This window comes from Stegostoma tigrinum, chromosome 7 (genome assembly GCF_030684315.1).
Source record: "Stegostoma tigrinum isolate sSteTig4 chromosome 7, sSteTig4.hap1, whole genome shotgun sequence".
NCBI lineage: Eukaryota > Metazoa > Chordata > Chondrichthyes > Orectolobiformes > Stegostomatidae > Stegostoma > Stegostoma tigrinum.
The window spans coordinates 51996058-52012381 of NC_081360.1; positions in this window are offsets into that span (position 1 = coordinate 51996058).

Consider the following 16324-nt stretch of genomic DNA (forward strand, 5'->3'; position numbering starts at 1 on the left):
CCTGAAACATTAACTTTGCCTTCTCTCAACAGATGCTGCATGACCTGCTGAGTTTCTCCACCAAGTTGTTTTTCAGATTTCTTGTTTTACTTCAGCCTATTATCCACGTTATTAGACTTAAAGATTTGTTTTTGTGAATGCGATATCCTTTGTCTCTTTAAAAACAAAACTTGATAGGAAAGTATAAAGTGTCTTATAAGAACCTATAAAAGTCAGAAAATCTTCAAAATCTAGTTGAGCTTTATTGTAGCCTATCTACTATGCATACTTTTGCATTAGTTTTGTGATGAACTGCAATGAATGTAGCAATGAGAGTGTTGCAAAATTAGCCTGCAGTCTTTGTGTACCTCTTAGGTAGAGAGTAGCCTGTGAAAATCTAAAACAGCTATGTCTTTGACATCACCGAAGCTAGGACGAGAAACAAGCTGATTTTTAAAAATCCAGTACAGCCTTCACTCCTGACATTGTGAACTGGATGCTGGAGTTCCTGGCCGTGCCTACTGTTGTGATCTCCCTTTTTTTTAATAATTTAAGGAGAAATGCAGCATCCAATGATGAGCTGAAAGAGGGTCAATGGAGATTGTGTTTTGTTAAGAAATAGAGGGGAGATGTGCATTTTATTTTTTAATTCATCAAGTAGTCATGATCTGGAGTACATTGCTTGAAAGGGTAATTGAAGCAAACATAATTGTAATTTTCACATAGGAATTCAATAAGTATAGAAACGTTTTGCTCAAATGAGGAGGGAATAGAACAAACTAACTAGCCCTTTCAAAGAGAAGTGCAGTTACAGTGTGTCAAATGCCCTCCTCTGTTGTTGCATCAGTCTGTAACTCTAAACTCCAGTTCATCTAAAACTTTGCTGCCAGTATCCTACGTTATTCCACTTGCCCATCATGCAGTTTCACTGACCTACATTAGTTGAGTCTTGCATTGCCTCATATTTAAATAATATTGTTTAAATCCCTTTATGGTTTTATTCACCTCTGTCTCTATCTCTATTGTGTTCAGTCCTATCACCCTCCCCTAAATTCTTAGTTTTGTTGACTCCAGTCTTTTCTGCATTCCTATGCTATACCAGATGTTCATGTGCCTTATTTCAGCTATATTGCACACCCTGTGCTTGATCCGAACATTCCTCTGACACTTGCACGTTAGAGGCCTCAAGAAAATTCACAACTTGGGCCAAGATTTTGGGGCCCCATTCCAACGTGTTTTTTTTGTGGGATTGACATTTTGTTTGATTATGCCTCTTAAGTGCTTCGACATTTGGTTGTGTTGCTAATGCTGTATAAATGCAAAATGTTCTCGTATTCACTGTCCAGAAGCAATGACTGTTTAGCGGAGACCATTGTTCACTGTAGATCTAGATAGTAATGGCCTTAACTTTCTCTTTTCAGAGCTTAGAATGTGAAGGGCAATAATTGAAATGTGGGATGGATAAAATTGTTGATGGAGAGAGACAAAATCCATGGAGTGTTTTATAAGTAAGGGATTTTAAGGGACTATATGGAAGATCTGTGAACGAAAGGGGTCAGTGAGCAAAAGAACAATGAATGATGGGACTGATTTCAGGATAAGTGTTGTTGGATGTATTGATTCTTGATTTCCATACTTCTGTGGAGTGATTGGAACCCAGTACATTTATTTTATGTTGTTTAAAGAAATGTAACTTTCAGAAACATGAACTGAGTAAAAACTGACACCCTATGTCGTAGCTGACCTTGTACGAACGCTATACTGCAGACTGAAGGAAAACTCTAGACATTTTTCTGTTCATCAAAATTTGAGCAAAACTCAAGTACTAGTCTTATTCAATTTAGTGTCCTATTCAAACTGTTCAGTTTGTCCATATACTGTGTAGCACATAATATTCTACAAAGGTTTTAATTATCCATGTCAGTTTAAACGTCAGGAATTTAAGTTTAATGTATAGTTGAAGATTGATGAAACAGGCCTCTTTTGGCTCTGAAAGGCCGCAGTAATTAAAGCAGCAGTTATCCAGTAGCAGAGTGTACTTTGCATGCTGGCCTCTCACATAATAGCTTAGTGTACTAGATATTTTCAGCATTTCCAAATCAATTTGAGAGAGCACAACCTTTTGATTCCTTTAGCTGTTATGTTGCTTAGGATGCTTGATTAACCACATCATTTGGAGAGAAATATTGTTTAAATAATTCAACAATTTTTTTCAAAATTTGCCATATTTGTATATAATAGAACATTAAATCATGACTATGAAGTTTGTTACCAATTCATACATTAGCAAAATTTTACTCCTTTCAGAACACTAAAACCCGTATATGTCCTGTGTATAACATGTTATCCTTGCCTTTGTATTTGCTGCATGAATTAGGACAAAAGGTGTTTTTTTTTGATGTGCTGTCTTACATCAGTAAAGTTTTTTTTCTTCTTTTCCATCAGCTAACATCTTGAATTTTCACAGGATCTGAGTTAAAGCAAATATGTAGGTATCTATATGCCAAAATATTTTGTAGTTTGTCTTTAGATATAACAGTTTTCTTTCAGTCAGTCTTTGCAACAGTTGGACCCAATGCCTGCAGGTCTGTCGCTCTATAAATTTGTAAACAATACTTTGTTTTAAACCATAATGGCTCAAATACTCAGTCAAAAATTTGGATAACTTGGCCAATTTCAAGTGTAAAAATGTCAATTATTGTCCAGTATATTACACAGTAACTTTGAATTTTCATGGGCATTCTTTTGTTGTAACTTCAGATTAGTGAAAATCTGAGAAACAATATATTTGTTGTTTATTTAATTTTTTTATCCTACTTGCCACTAATTTCTGGCTAGAGAATTACAGCAGGATTTCTAGATATTTATATTTTGCTGGAATACAACTTTACTGATTTCCTCAAGCTTTGTGTCTTTGACTGGGAGATGTTTTATTTTCTGCCTTTATCACTGTCCCAGCCCCTTATTTTGTTTTGTGGGATTTTGGTGAGTGCTGCCAATATGCTGCTTAGGAATAAATGCAGATTTAGCCCTCATGTCATAACATGTTGACATTTCTATTTGAGGCACCCGTGATGATTTTGAGTGATGCTGCTTCATCCTGCGTCACAGCCAGCACATACCTTTTAACTGGAACTACACAAAATACTTTGTCAAAATTTACTGAATGTGCAGTCAGGAATTTTAAAATATTTTAATTGGCAAATAACCTTTTGTAGCAATATTCTATGATTTGGGTAACACTGGTTATTCTTTTAAGTGTTTGGTTTAGCACGTAAGTGATATCTTTGATGTATTGGTCTGCATGGTCAAAGATGATTTTATTTCCCTCCCACATACCTGACTAATGAAACAACTCGAGTCACCTATTTAATGGTCAGGACCCTGAAGCTAATGTTGGCCAACTATTTAGACTGATGAAATTTTAGTTTCTTTATCCATTTGTGCTGTGGAAGCCTGTGGTTGGTGGGGATGGTAATAGTGAAATACAGGACATCCCACTTCTATTTGACTTGAATCTGCCTGGTAATAAAGGAAACCCTTGGAGTGTTTTTATAGGTCACTGAAACTCAGCTCAGGATCCATAAACTGGAGTGATTGAATTGCAGTTTTGTTTTAATCGGAGAAGAGGTTCAAGGTGGCAGTTAGCTGGCTGTGTAGTTGCAATTAGAAGTCATCTAAAACCAGTTGGTGGCTCTATGCTGAAGAACTGAAGCCTGGAAATCATTAATAATTCACTGGAGTTTAATGGGGGCAGAAAACCACCAAGCAGCACTTCCTTGATGCAGCTGAGAAAGAGACCTCAGAGAAATTAAGAATAGCAGCCTTAGTGATTTTTAAAAAACAGTTAAATTATGCCAGTAATTACATGCAAAGAGTCTCATAATTGCTGGGAACATGTACTCAACAGAAGAGCTTGAACTATGAGGATAAGAGATGGCTTTGAAGAATTCAAAGGCTTGATCTTTGAACGGAAAAGTTTGGAATCCCTTGTGAAAGTAGTAAACATTTTAATGTGAGATAGTAGGAACTGCAGATGCCGGAGAATCTGAGCTATACCAGGTGTAGAGCTGGATGAACACAGCAGGCCAAGCAGCATCAGAGGAGCAGGAAAGCTGACATTTTCAGCCTAGATCCTTCTTCAGAAAAGGGTCTCGGCCCGAAACATCAGCTTTCCTGCTCCTCTGATGCTGCTTGGCCTGATGTGTTCGACATGTCTACACCTTGTTATCTATGGTGAATTGTATTGGCTTCACCCAATCTGCTGCTGTCACGCACCAGTCTTAATGAGTTCTCCACTAGCCTTCATTGGAAGCAGATCTATTTTCTACAGTTTCTGAATAAGGTAACCTGTACTCATTGCTGTCAAGTAACAAAACCGTATTAACTAAGGTGAGTGCTTCTTCTGTAAAGACTGAATAGTGGTGTATTATTGTTCACTGATAATCAGATAGACTCTATAAACAAAGGCAGGTTGGTGGCAACAAACTACCACAAACAAACATTACCCTGTGCCCTACACTTGCAGATCCATGAGGATCTGCAGCAAATCAAGGAAATTACACCACATAAGCCTCCTAAAGCACGGTATTTAAGCATGTCGAGAGATGAATCCGATTGTGGAGTCGCTGTTGAGGGTTTAACCTGTTTGAGATCTGTGCCTTGTGGAGTGGAATACAGCTGCAAAATGTGATTGCTGCTGGTCTTGCTCTAACTGCTCCTCTTATTCTGTGTTTTTGTTTCTCACAGCCACATGCTACAGATACATAGGCAGCTCCCAAACCTTGCTGAAGGTTGACAGCTGCAAAGTGCAGCTCCAAGCATGTGAAGTGTGCGACAGGTGAATGGACTTCCAAGACGCAGGCAGTTAACTGTCTGGTATATAAAGCACGTTGTCGAAAGGCGTGTTGTGAACAGCAGCCTCTTACCTGGTGATGGCGTGAACTTCACTGTTCAATGCCTCCCTGGCCTGTCAGTTTCACCAAAAATAAACCAATCCCTGCCCTACACACACCTGATCAACCCTGGCAACTTACTGACAGCTTGGAAAAAGGCAATGCTGGTTGTTAAGGCCAGAATAATTAGTTAAAACAACATTTAATCATGTATTTGCAGCAACAATTGCTTACCAGTTAGTTCCAGCAAATTCTGCTCACCTGCAAATCGAACTATGTGAAACCAGGAAAAGACAAAAAGGAGAAAGACATACATACACTGAGGCAGAGAGAGACTCTCTCACACACACAGGGAGGGTGGAGAGAGAGAGAGACACACAGTGAGAAGGGGTGGGGTGGAGAGAGACACACGTGTAGAGGTAGATAGATACACACACGGAGAAGGGGTGGGGGCAGAGAGAGACACACATGCACACGCACGGTTGGGGGAGGGGATGGGGGGGAGGGAGAGAGAGAGACAGACACGGGGCAGAATGACGGATCTGATGTTAGGCTCCCTTCCTGTTGCCACTAAAACGCTTCACATGCACCCAGACCCATCTCCTCTTGATTGTTGTGATTCTGTCCTGTCTGTCTATTTTCATTGTTCTCAATCTGTAACATTTCTTATTCATAGCTGTTCCTCTGATACTTCCACTTCTAGTTGGAAATTTGAATTCAATGAAAATCTGGAATTGAGAGTCTAATGCTGACTATGAAACTGCTGCCAATTGTTGAAAAAAATCCATCTGGTTCACTAATGTACTTTTTTGAGAAGGAAACTGCCATCCCTACCTGATCTGGCCTACACCTGACTCCAGACCCACAGCAATGTTGTTGACTCTCAACTGCCCTCTGGGCAATAATTTCTGGTCTGGCCAGTGATGCTCACATACTGTGAATGAAAAAAAAAAGACTCATTTATCTGTCGAGGAAAAGGAGCATCAAAACAACTAACATTATGAACACAGTATTCTTGGTTTCAATTGATAGTATCATTGACCGATACAGAAGGTAGCTTTAGGAGAAAAGCTCTGGCACAAATTAAATGTTTGAGACACCAAAGATTTCATGATGATTGATCAATGCATAAAAATCAAATGCATCAGTTACGAGATAATGGGAACTTCAGATGCCGAAGAATCCGAGATAACAAAGTATGGAGCTAGGTGAGCACAGCAGGCTAAGCAGCATCTTAGGAGCACAAAAGCTGACGTTTCGGGCCTAGACCCTTCAAGCCTGAAACATTAACTTTTGTGCTTCTAAGATGCTGCTTGGCCTGCTGTGTTCATCCAGTTCCACATTTTGTTACCTTGCATCAGTTACAATATCTTCTTCATATGTCCAAATACTGGAACTTGAAACCAAGTTTCAACTGATTGCCTAAAAATTTGTTCTAAAATTAGTATGCAATCACTGACCTCTCAATTTTTCACTTTTATTCTGCTTCCAAGGCAAGGAAACTAATCTTTAACTCCCAAAATCTGTCCTGATTTCCTTTTTGGTAAGAACGGCAAGACTTATTAAAAGAGGAAAGCATTTAAGGCAAAATCATATTTACACACATGGCCTTAAATTAGTAGGGCATTAACCCCAGTTGGATGTCCAGCCAACATAGTGAGGGAGTTACTTATTTTTTAAAATGTTAAATTATCTTTTGCAAATTTTTACATCAATTGTGGAAACTCCTTCTTTCAAATAATAATTCAAAAAGGCAAGCATTGGAAACCTCAGCTGGACTGACAGCAAAGACATAGAGTTAACATTCAAATAAAACCAAAATACTGTGGGTGCTGGCATCAGAAATAAAAACAGAAAATGCTGGAAAAACTCAGCAAGTCTGGCAGCATCTGAGAGAAACAGTGAGAGAGAAACAGTGAATGTTTCAAATCTAAAATGGCCGTTCTTCCAATGAATGAGTCATCGCAGATTCAATGTTAACTTTGTTAGATCTGTTGAGTTTCTCCAGCATTTTCTCTTTTTGTTGTAGTGTAGTTAACATTTCAGATCTGATCAAAGAAAAACTTTAATTCTCTCTTCACAGATGCTGCCACTTCTGCTGAGTATTGCCGACACTTCATTTTTATCTCAAAGATGTTCAGCATCAACAATATTCTGTGTTGGAATTAATAAGCCTGTATCACGTCCTTTGAGTTGCAATTACACTATCGCACAATCAAATTCAGCAATGTGGAAGGGATTATCCCATGTACAGAAATTCCTCAGGTTTTGTTGCCCTTTAAGTATTCTTCACTTAACAGTTTTTCTTTTCTGATGTCTTCTCCCTATAGTTTTCCAGTCCCCTTTTCAGGACAAAGTCATCCTCAGAAACCTAACCCTGGCTTTAACATGGACTCCAACGTGAGACCATGCTTCATTTAAAAGGTCATTACACTGAAGTCACAATTTGCAGGAACAAACTCAACTCGGACTCAGTACAGTGTATTTAATGGCTGCTCATTGTCAAATTAAAATGATTTACAGCAAAGGGCACATGATAAGGGTAATCCACTAGTGTACAACATTCTTACTAAAGCCTGTGCCCGAACAGCAACTTCACTTAAATTGTAGCACTGTCCTTATTGTAAATTGTGAGTCAACCAACGTATACAAGTGAATGCATATAACTTTGAAAATCCTACTTGAAATTTCAGATTCATTAGGGAGGTAGGGGATGTGATCAAAGACTGATAATACCTGGTGGAAAGGCAATTACCTAGCACAGCAAGCAAATATAAAGCAAGCTCCTTTTTAAAAGGAGGTACGGCAGGACTTTTTATAACCTGGATTACATGTATAACAGTCAGATTAAAGCAAGGGTCACAAACACTGGTAATTTAGGGCCAGTCAGTTTGGGATCAACTACTGGAGACCCATCAGAGTGCAAAAATGTCAGAGTAGGGAAGTGCTTGTATAGGGGAAGAACTAGTTTAATAGCTCCAGAATAGTCCACACAAGGTTAATACAAGATTAATGTTTTGAGTACAGGATGATCTCTCTTCAGTTCAGAAGAAAAATTATTTGGAATCAAAACATGAACTGTGTTTCGGTCTCCACAGATACTGCCAGATCTGTTGAGCTTCCCCAACACTTCCTGTTAAATTTCAAATTTCCAGCATCTACAGTATTTTACTTTTAGTCCACATAAGGCACTTGCTTTCTAAACTTTACTTTTGCAGTTTTTTTAAAAAGCATGATATTCCATCAATCCTGAAGCTGACGGTGGGAATCAGAGACCAAGCAGAATTATGTTCCTGGTCCTGAAACCCATAGGTTCAGACTATCATTTCTTCTTAGCCAATTATTGAACTCAATCAGCAAATCACTTTGGAATAATTGCATGCTTTATTGATCTCCATTTCCAATTATGATCATCTCGCAGCCAGTGGTAGATCAGGTGAACATACAATGCAAAGATTGGTAGGAGGTATTTCCTTCAGAACTCACAACTCATCTTTTAGCAAATTAGCAATGAAAACTACACATTTAATCTAAAGAAAGTCTTTATTATGGCTCATTAGCTTCTTTAAGCAATCATTAGTGAGTTTCATACTAAATTGAACATCTATGAGAGTTATTGTCATTGTATCAAACTTCATGAAGACCAAATTTTATTAAAAACTGACGAATGCAGAAAATACTTTGGCAGGATTAATTAGAGTGTAATGTAACCTTTATCAGACTACAGTCACTTAATCCTACTGCGATTTTTAATTATCTTGGATGGGTGAAATGAGCTGCAACATGTTTATTACCAATTGCAAAAAAATGTAATTTTCCTAAAATATTTAGCAGCCTTCATAAGCAAAGAGAATATTCAAATTAGTAAATTCTGTTAAAATTAATGTAATTGAATGTTGCAAGAAACTAAACCTGTGTTAACGCTGTCTATGGTGCAGAAGGAGGCTATTTGGCCAATCATGTCTATACTGAGTATCTTAACTTAGTGCCAATCTCCTGCTTCCAACTCCTGCTCCCCCCACACCACCACGCTAGAAACACTGTACTTCATCCAATTCCCTCTTGGATGCCTCAGCTGAATTTGGCTTCACTGACTTTCAGGCAGTGCACTTCAGGCCTTAACGATTTGTGAGAAAAAGGTTTGGCTCATCTCACATTTGCTTCTTTCACGAAACACTTAAAAACTATGTCCCCTGGTTTTGAATGCATTTACTAGTGAGAAAAGTTTCTCCCTAACTACACTGTCCAAGCCCCTCATGAAAGAAATTCTCTTATCAGATCAGCTTTCTCGATTCCAAGGAAAGCAGTCCTAATGTGGTAGAATTTGATACTAAGTTAGAGAATGAGAACTTTGGGTCAGGCACAACTTTGCTAAATTGAAGCATATGTATTTAAAAAGGGATGGGCTTGAGTTGGCTGGAATGGACTGGAAAGAAATTCAGCAGAAAAAAAGATGGTTGAGAAATGATGTCGGACGTTTAAGAAAATACTTCATGACTCAGTAAAACTATATTGCAGTGATGGGGAGGGTTAACAGAAGTAGTAAAGAATTAGTAATAAATGGAAAAAAAAATCCAGTATGGCAAAGGTCAGTTGTAAGCCAAAGGATGGGAAAGTTTTTAATGCCAAATTTTTAAAAAGTAAACCAAAAAATTCACAATAAAGGAGAAAATAAACTAGGAGCAATGAGGAAGTAATGTAAAGCAAGGCCAGCAAGAGTTTCTTAAAATATACGAAAGAAAAGAAAGAAAGAGAAAAAAGTGAACATAGGCCTCTTTGCGAGATAGTAGGAACTGCAGATGCTGGAGAATCTGAGATAACAAGGTGTGGAGCTGGATGAACACAGCAGGCCAAGCAGCATCTTAGGAGCACAAAAGCTGACACTTTGGGCCTAGGCCCTTCTTTGGAAATCGGGGTTGGCAAGGAGGTTCTGAAATAAATAGGGAAGGGGGGAGGAGGATAGAAGATGGGTAGAGGAGAAGATAGGTGGAGAGGAGACAGACTGGTCAAAGAGGCGGGGATGGAACCAGTGAAGGTGGGGAGGTAGGGAGGAGATAGGTCAGTCCAGGGAGGACAGACAGGTCAAGGGGGCAGGATGAGGTTAGTAGGTAGGAGATGTGGGTGGGGTTTGAGGTGGGAGGAGGGGATAGATGAGAGGAAGAACAGGTTAGGGAGGCGGGGATGAGCTGGGCTGGTTTTGGGATGCAGTGGGGGGAGGGAAGATTTTGAAGTTGGTGAAATCCACAGTGATACCATTGGGCTGCAGGGTTCCCAAGTGGAATATGAGTTGCTGTTCCTGCAACCTTTGGGTGGCGTCATTGTGGCACTGCAGGAGGCCCATGATGGACACGTTGTCTAAGGAATGGGAGGGGGAGTTGAAATGGTTCGCGACTGGGAGGTGCAGTTGTTTATTGCGAACTGAGCAGAGGTGTTCTGCAAAGCAGTCCGCAATCCTCCGCTTGGTTTCCCCGATGTAGAGGAAGCCACAACGGGTACAGTGGATACAGTATACAACATTGGCAGATGTGCAGATCTGCTTGATGTGGAAAGTCATCTTGGGGCAAGATTGGGGACATAGCAGTGGAGTTAAGTAGATACCTTTTATCAGTCTTCATGGTAGATAACATTAACAGTGAAAACAAGAAAATGAGCAAGTCCAGAGAAGGTTCATTCAGTTGATCTCGGGTATGGAGGGATTTTATGAGGAAAGGTTGAGCATGTCGGGTTTGTACTCATTCTTCTAAACCCCAATGAGATCTTATCAAAAAACACAAAATTATTAGGAAACTTAATAGGATAGATGTAAAGAGGTTGTTTCCACTTATAGATGATTTTTGGGACTAGAATGTGTAGTAAAGAGTCAGAATCAGAAATCTATAGCAGAGAGACAAAGCCCTTTAGCCCATCATACCTGTGTCAGACAAAACAGCCAGGTAACTATTCCAATTTCATTTTCCAACACTTGGCCCATAGCCATGCACGCCCTGACAGCAAAGTACTCTTGAATGTTATTAGGGTTTCTGCCTCGACCACCCTTACAGACAGTAAGTTCCAGATTCCACCATCCTCTGGGTGAAAATCATTTTCCTCATGTTTCTTCTAAACATCCTATCCTTTACCTTAAATCTGTATGGCCATTGATTCCTTCATTGAGGGGAAAAGTTGCTTCCTGTCTACTCTATCTTTGCCCCTCAACCATTTCTATGCTCAATCTTCCCTGCTGTAAGGGAAAAAAAAAACCCTTGTCTTTCCAAACTCTCTTCACAAACCCTCCAGCTCAGTCAACATCCTGGTAAATCTCCTCTGGACCATCTCCATAGTGCTATCAAGTTCTTCCTATAAATGTGGATTCCAGAACGGCATACAGTACTTTAGCTGTGGCATAATCAACATTTCAGCATTATCTCCCTGTTCTTAAACTCTATGCCTCGACTAACAAGGGCAACTACCCCAAATGCTTACTCAACCACTTTATCCACCTGCCCGGATACCTTCAGGGCTCAGTTTACATGCACATCAAAGTTGTTCTGATCCATGGTACTTCCCAGGGTCCTACAGTTCATGTATTCCCTTTCACTTGGGCAGGACAAACAAGGCATCACCTCACACTTATCCAGATTGAATGCTTTTTGCCACAGATCAGTCCATCTGACCGGCCCATCTGTATCCTCTTGTAGTCCAAGGCCATCCTCCTCCTTAGTTACCACCCCACCGATTTTTGTATAACCCTCCCACATTCAAGTCAAAATCATTTCTATAAACCACAGACTGCAAGAGCCTCACCACTGACCCCTGTGCAATCCCTTGTGTGATGATTCTTTTGATTTAAGGGGTGTATTTTGTCCTGGTTGTTTTAAAAATGGAGAAAGGTTGAGATAGAGACACCAAGGAGTCTGCTCAAAGCCAATAAACAGCTTGTAACTCCTTGGGACTTCTCCAAGTAGCTGTCCAAATATATTTTAAACATTGTAATTGTAACCACCTCTACCATTTCCTCTGGCAACTTGTTCCATAGAATAACCACCTTCTATGTGGTTCTTTTAATTACTGGTATGAATCACATATGGCATATAACAGAAGATCAAAATCACAAGTTTTATGTTACTAATTAAGATCTATATTGAACCAAGTTCGTACATGAAGAGCAGAGCAATAAGGTGTTGTGGCAATACCATTGCATTGAGTATATTAAAGGCAAAAGGTAGGGAGAAGGATCCTACTGTGATTGGTTTAATAATTTCTGTACAAACATAACAGTTAGGTGATGCTCAAGTTACAAAATGTAATATTGGTGCAATCAATAATCAGAAGAAATTTGCATTTCTTACTATAGACAAAAATCAAAAATAATTTTCAGGGTTTGGAAATACAAGTACAGAAAACGCAGATTTCAAATGAAAAATAAACTCTCAAAAATCTAAATTCAGCTGGTAATTTATTTTTCTCCATGTCACAAGTCTTAAGCTTCTTTGGAATTGAGTCATGTAACAATATGGCAGAAATGCTTTTTAATGCAGATCATAGGAGTGTACCAGGCTTCTCCTGGGTAGCTGTGTGACTTTATAAGAAGCTTATTATAGATAATAGGGTTCTCAATTGCTCCATTTACAAGAATCAATCAATAAGTTAACAGTACATTCTCCCTAATAACCAATCCTGCCACATTTCTGGGAAAGATCAATTAAATCTCCATATCTGAGCACTTTCGATGCACATTTCAATTCATGGGAAGGTACGCAGGTCTGAAGCTAGACGTTTAAACTGATAAAAGCTGATATTGTAACAAGAAATGTGAGTCCACCAAAACAATACGGACGTGCAATAAATTAAATATTTTGAAACCAAAAGTGTCGTATATTGGTGATTTGCAAAATAGAAAGACTTCAAAATCTCCACAATGCTTCAAACAAAACCTTGCAAGTATCACAGATTTTCATCTTGGACCAATTTTCTAATAAAAGATGAAAATATCCAAGTAATCAGCTTCTACGTAGAATCCAAAGATTACTGCCAAACAAACCACATTTACATTGGACCAATAGAACAACACTTGGGGCATGCATATAACAGAAGATCAAAATCACTAGCTTTGTGCTATCAACCAAGATCTATTTCTAACCAAGTTCACACATGAAGAGCAAAGCAAGTAGGTGTTGTGACAATATCGTTACATTCTGAGTACATTTTAAAAACAAAAAGGTGGCGAGAAGGATCCTATTATCATGATCTTGTGTGGCTTATTTCTGCTGACTAGTAAAATCTCTTTTGAAATCCAGTTCTAATTTACTGCCCAAATATATGAAGCATGTTTCTAGTTACAGCCTGATGTTTGTGTAAATTTGTTTTATATAAACTAATTCTTCTTCCCCAAAAAAATGATTGAATATTCCTTACTCTTGGCATGGACATCCTTATAGAAAATGATGCCTGACTTCAATACGTTTCAAAACGAAAATCAAGCTGTTCCAAGACAACAAAATGTGAGGCTGGATGAACACAGCAGGCCAAGCAGCATCTCAGGAGCACAAAAGCTGACGTTTCGGGCCTAGACCCTTCATCAGAGAGGGGGATGGGGTGAGGGTTCTGGAATAAATAGGGAGAGAGGGGGAGGCGGACCGAAGATGGAGAGAAAAGAAGATAGGTGGAGAGAGTATACGTGGGGAGGTAGGGAGGGGATAGGTCAGTCCAGGGAAGCGAGCAGTTTCAAGCTCGCTTCCCTGGACTGACCTATCCCCTCCCTACCTCCCCACCTCCCCACCTATACTCTCTCCACCTATCTTCTTTTCTCTCCATCTTCGGTCCGCCTCCCCCTCTCTCTCTATTTATTCCAGAACCCTCACCCCATCCCCCTCTCTGATGAAGGGTCTAGGCCCGAAACGTCAGCTTTTGTGCTCCTGAGATGCTGCTTGGCCTGCTGTGTTCATCCAGCCTCACATTTTGTTGTCTTGGATCCTCCAGCATCTGCAGTTCCCATTATCTCTGATACTATATCAAGCTGTTCCAACTGTCTTTCCATTTAGGCTTTTGTTAGAACATGGAAATGGATTTGGGACGGTGCAGATTCCATTCATTTCAATCACAAAAGTGTGACAGTGCAGGAGGCCATTCAACTCATCATGATCTGCTGTCCAAATGAGCGTTATGGATTAGTACTATCCTCATAGCAGACTTTTCTCATTCCTGAAATCATTGTTATATGTCTGTTCCGCACTCTTTCCAATGCATTTGCATTCTTATTCTGGTAAGGAGTCCAGAACTGTAGACAGTAGTGAAGCTGAAGTTGATTAGGTGTCTTATACAAGTGTATCAGCATTGACTCCTGGCTTGAGCACTGTATGTCCATTTTAGAGACCAGGATATGGTTTGCTTTATTAACTGCTCTTTCCACCTTTTGTGCTTTCTGCGCTGTAACAAAATGATATGTGTATACATACATCTAGATCCTTCTGTTCCTGCACACCCTTTAAAATTGTAATCCCTAGTTTGTATTGTCTGTCCATTATATTCCTCCACATTGAACTTCATCTCCCAACCATCATTCCACTCCACAAAATTGTCAATGTCTTTTAGATGTTCTAAACCGTTCTCCGTACAATGATTCAAAGTTTCATACTGCCCACAAATTTTGAAATTATCCCCTGCACACCAAGATCTAGATCATTTATACACAGTCCTGCAACACACTGAGTTAGCTGCATTCCTCTAATTAAGGCTCAGGTATTCCCAAAATTAATGGTTCCACTGCTGGCTGTGTTTTCAGTTGTTTAGATCCTAACCTCTGGAATGGAATATCCTCCCTCCCTCTCTTTGTCCTTTAAGGATCTTATTAAACCTACCTCTTTAACTAAGCTTTCAGTTACCTGCCCTAATACTATCCATGTGAATATTGTCCCATCTTATATTGCAACATTCCCATCACAGCCTTGGGACATCCTATTACATTAAAAGTCCATGTAATTACAAGTTGTTTCTGTACATAAATTACATAAATGAACTTCATTAAGGATTATATCATAAATAGTTTCAAGTGCTGATAAAATCTGACCACCAGTGGTTTACAGTTGACAACTAAGAGATATTAAATAAACTTATGCATTGACTCCCTGAATGTGCGCCTTTTAAAATGTGGACTGTCAGGTCTACATATCCAGGACGTAATGCTCCTCTATAAAACATTGGAGCTCAGCTTGCTAAAAATGAGAATGTGAATTAAATGTTTTTCCATATCGTATATTTACATATTCTATTAATATTTACAATGAAAATTGTGAACTAAAGCAATAACTGCTGCTATGAGTGAAAAGTAACAGCATTAGTCTAAGAGCAGCTTTATTTTCTGTACTTACATGAAGTGTAACGGCCATCTCAGATATAAAATCCATAACATGGGCTCCACCTACTGGTCCACAGCAGATCACAGGTATTCAAGAAATTGCATAGAATGAACCTAACCCAACAAAAACTGTTATTTCAATTGTACAGAGAGGACACAAATTTCATTTGCAATGTGGAATGAGAGATTTTATTGATAGGCAAATGGAAAAGATATCACCAAATTGTTCAATGATGTTGGAGAAGTCATTCTTTATGCATCCATCTTACTGCAAAATTACAGCTAGCTGGGACTGCACTGCCTGGGTCTAGCTTTTTCTAGCTAATCATAACCACAATGTCAATTGCACTAACTTTTCTTCTAATTCGCAGAGTCTTATCTCAAGTTTCCCCCAGCACCTAACTGCACCCTTTCCTATTTTTCACCATGTGCTCACACTTGGCAATGCTAGCCAAAGACAGTTAATTTTCAGATGTTTGCCAATGACACCCAACTTGACATCACCTTCACTACTCATGATTCATCAAGTCTTCAAGTCAAACTGCTTTTCCAATAACCAGTATTGGGCGATCATAGATTTCCTTCAAGTAAAACTCGGGAAGTCTTTGGTCCTGCAAACAGAGACAAACTGCTCTTAATCTGCAATGTCTAATTCTCTCTTTGCCAAGACAGTTTTATCTAGATTCAGACAATTTGCAACCCTGCTGTCATGTTGGATCCAGAGATGAGCTTCCAAACTTTATTACACACATCTCACTGTATTTTATGTTGAATACATGTGAAGGTAAAGGATATTCTATATCTGTGCCATCACTATACTGATTTCCACTTCTGTAATGTCACCCAACTCTGCCCCTACCTGATCTGTCTCTTGTCAGTCATTCCATTGTTGCCTCTAGTCAACTATTTGAATGCACTCTTGCATATTCTACTCTCCGGTGAGCTGGAATTCTCCTTGTTTTTAAAAAAAGTGTTCCTGGAATGTGGACATCCCTATTCTGCCAGCATTTATTGCCCATCCCTAATTGCCCTTGGGCTAGTTAAGAATATATGGGCCTGGAATCATATGTATGCTTAACTTGGCAAGGATGGCAGAATTCCTTCCATAAAAGAACAT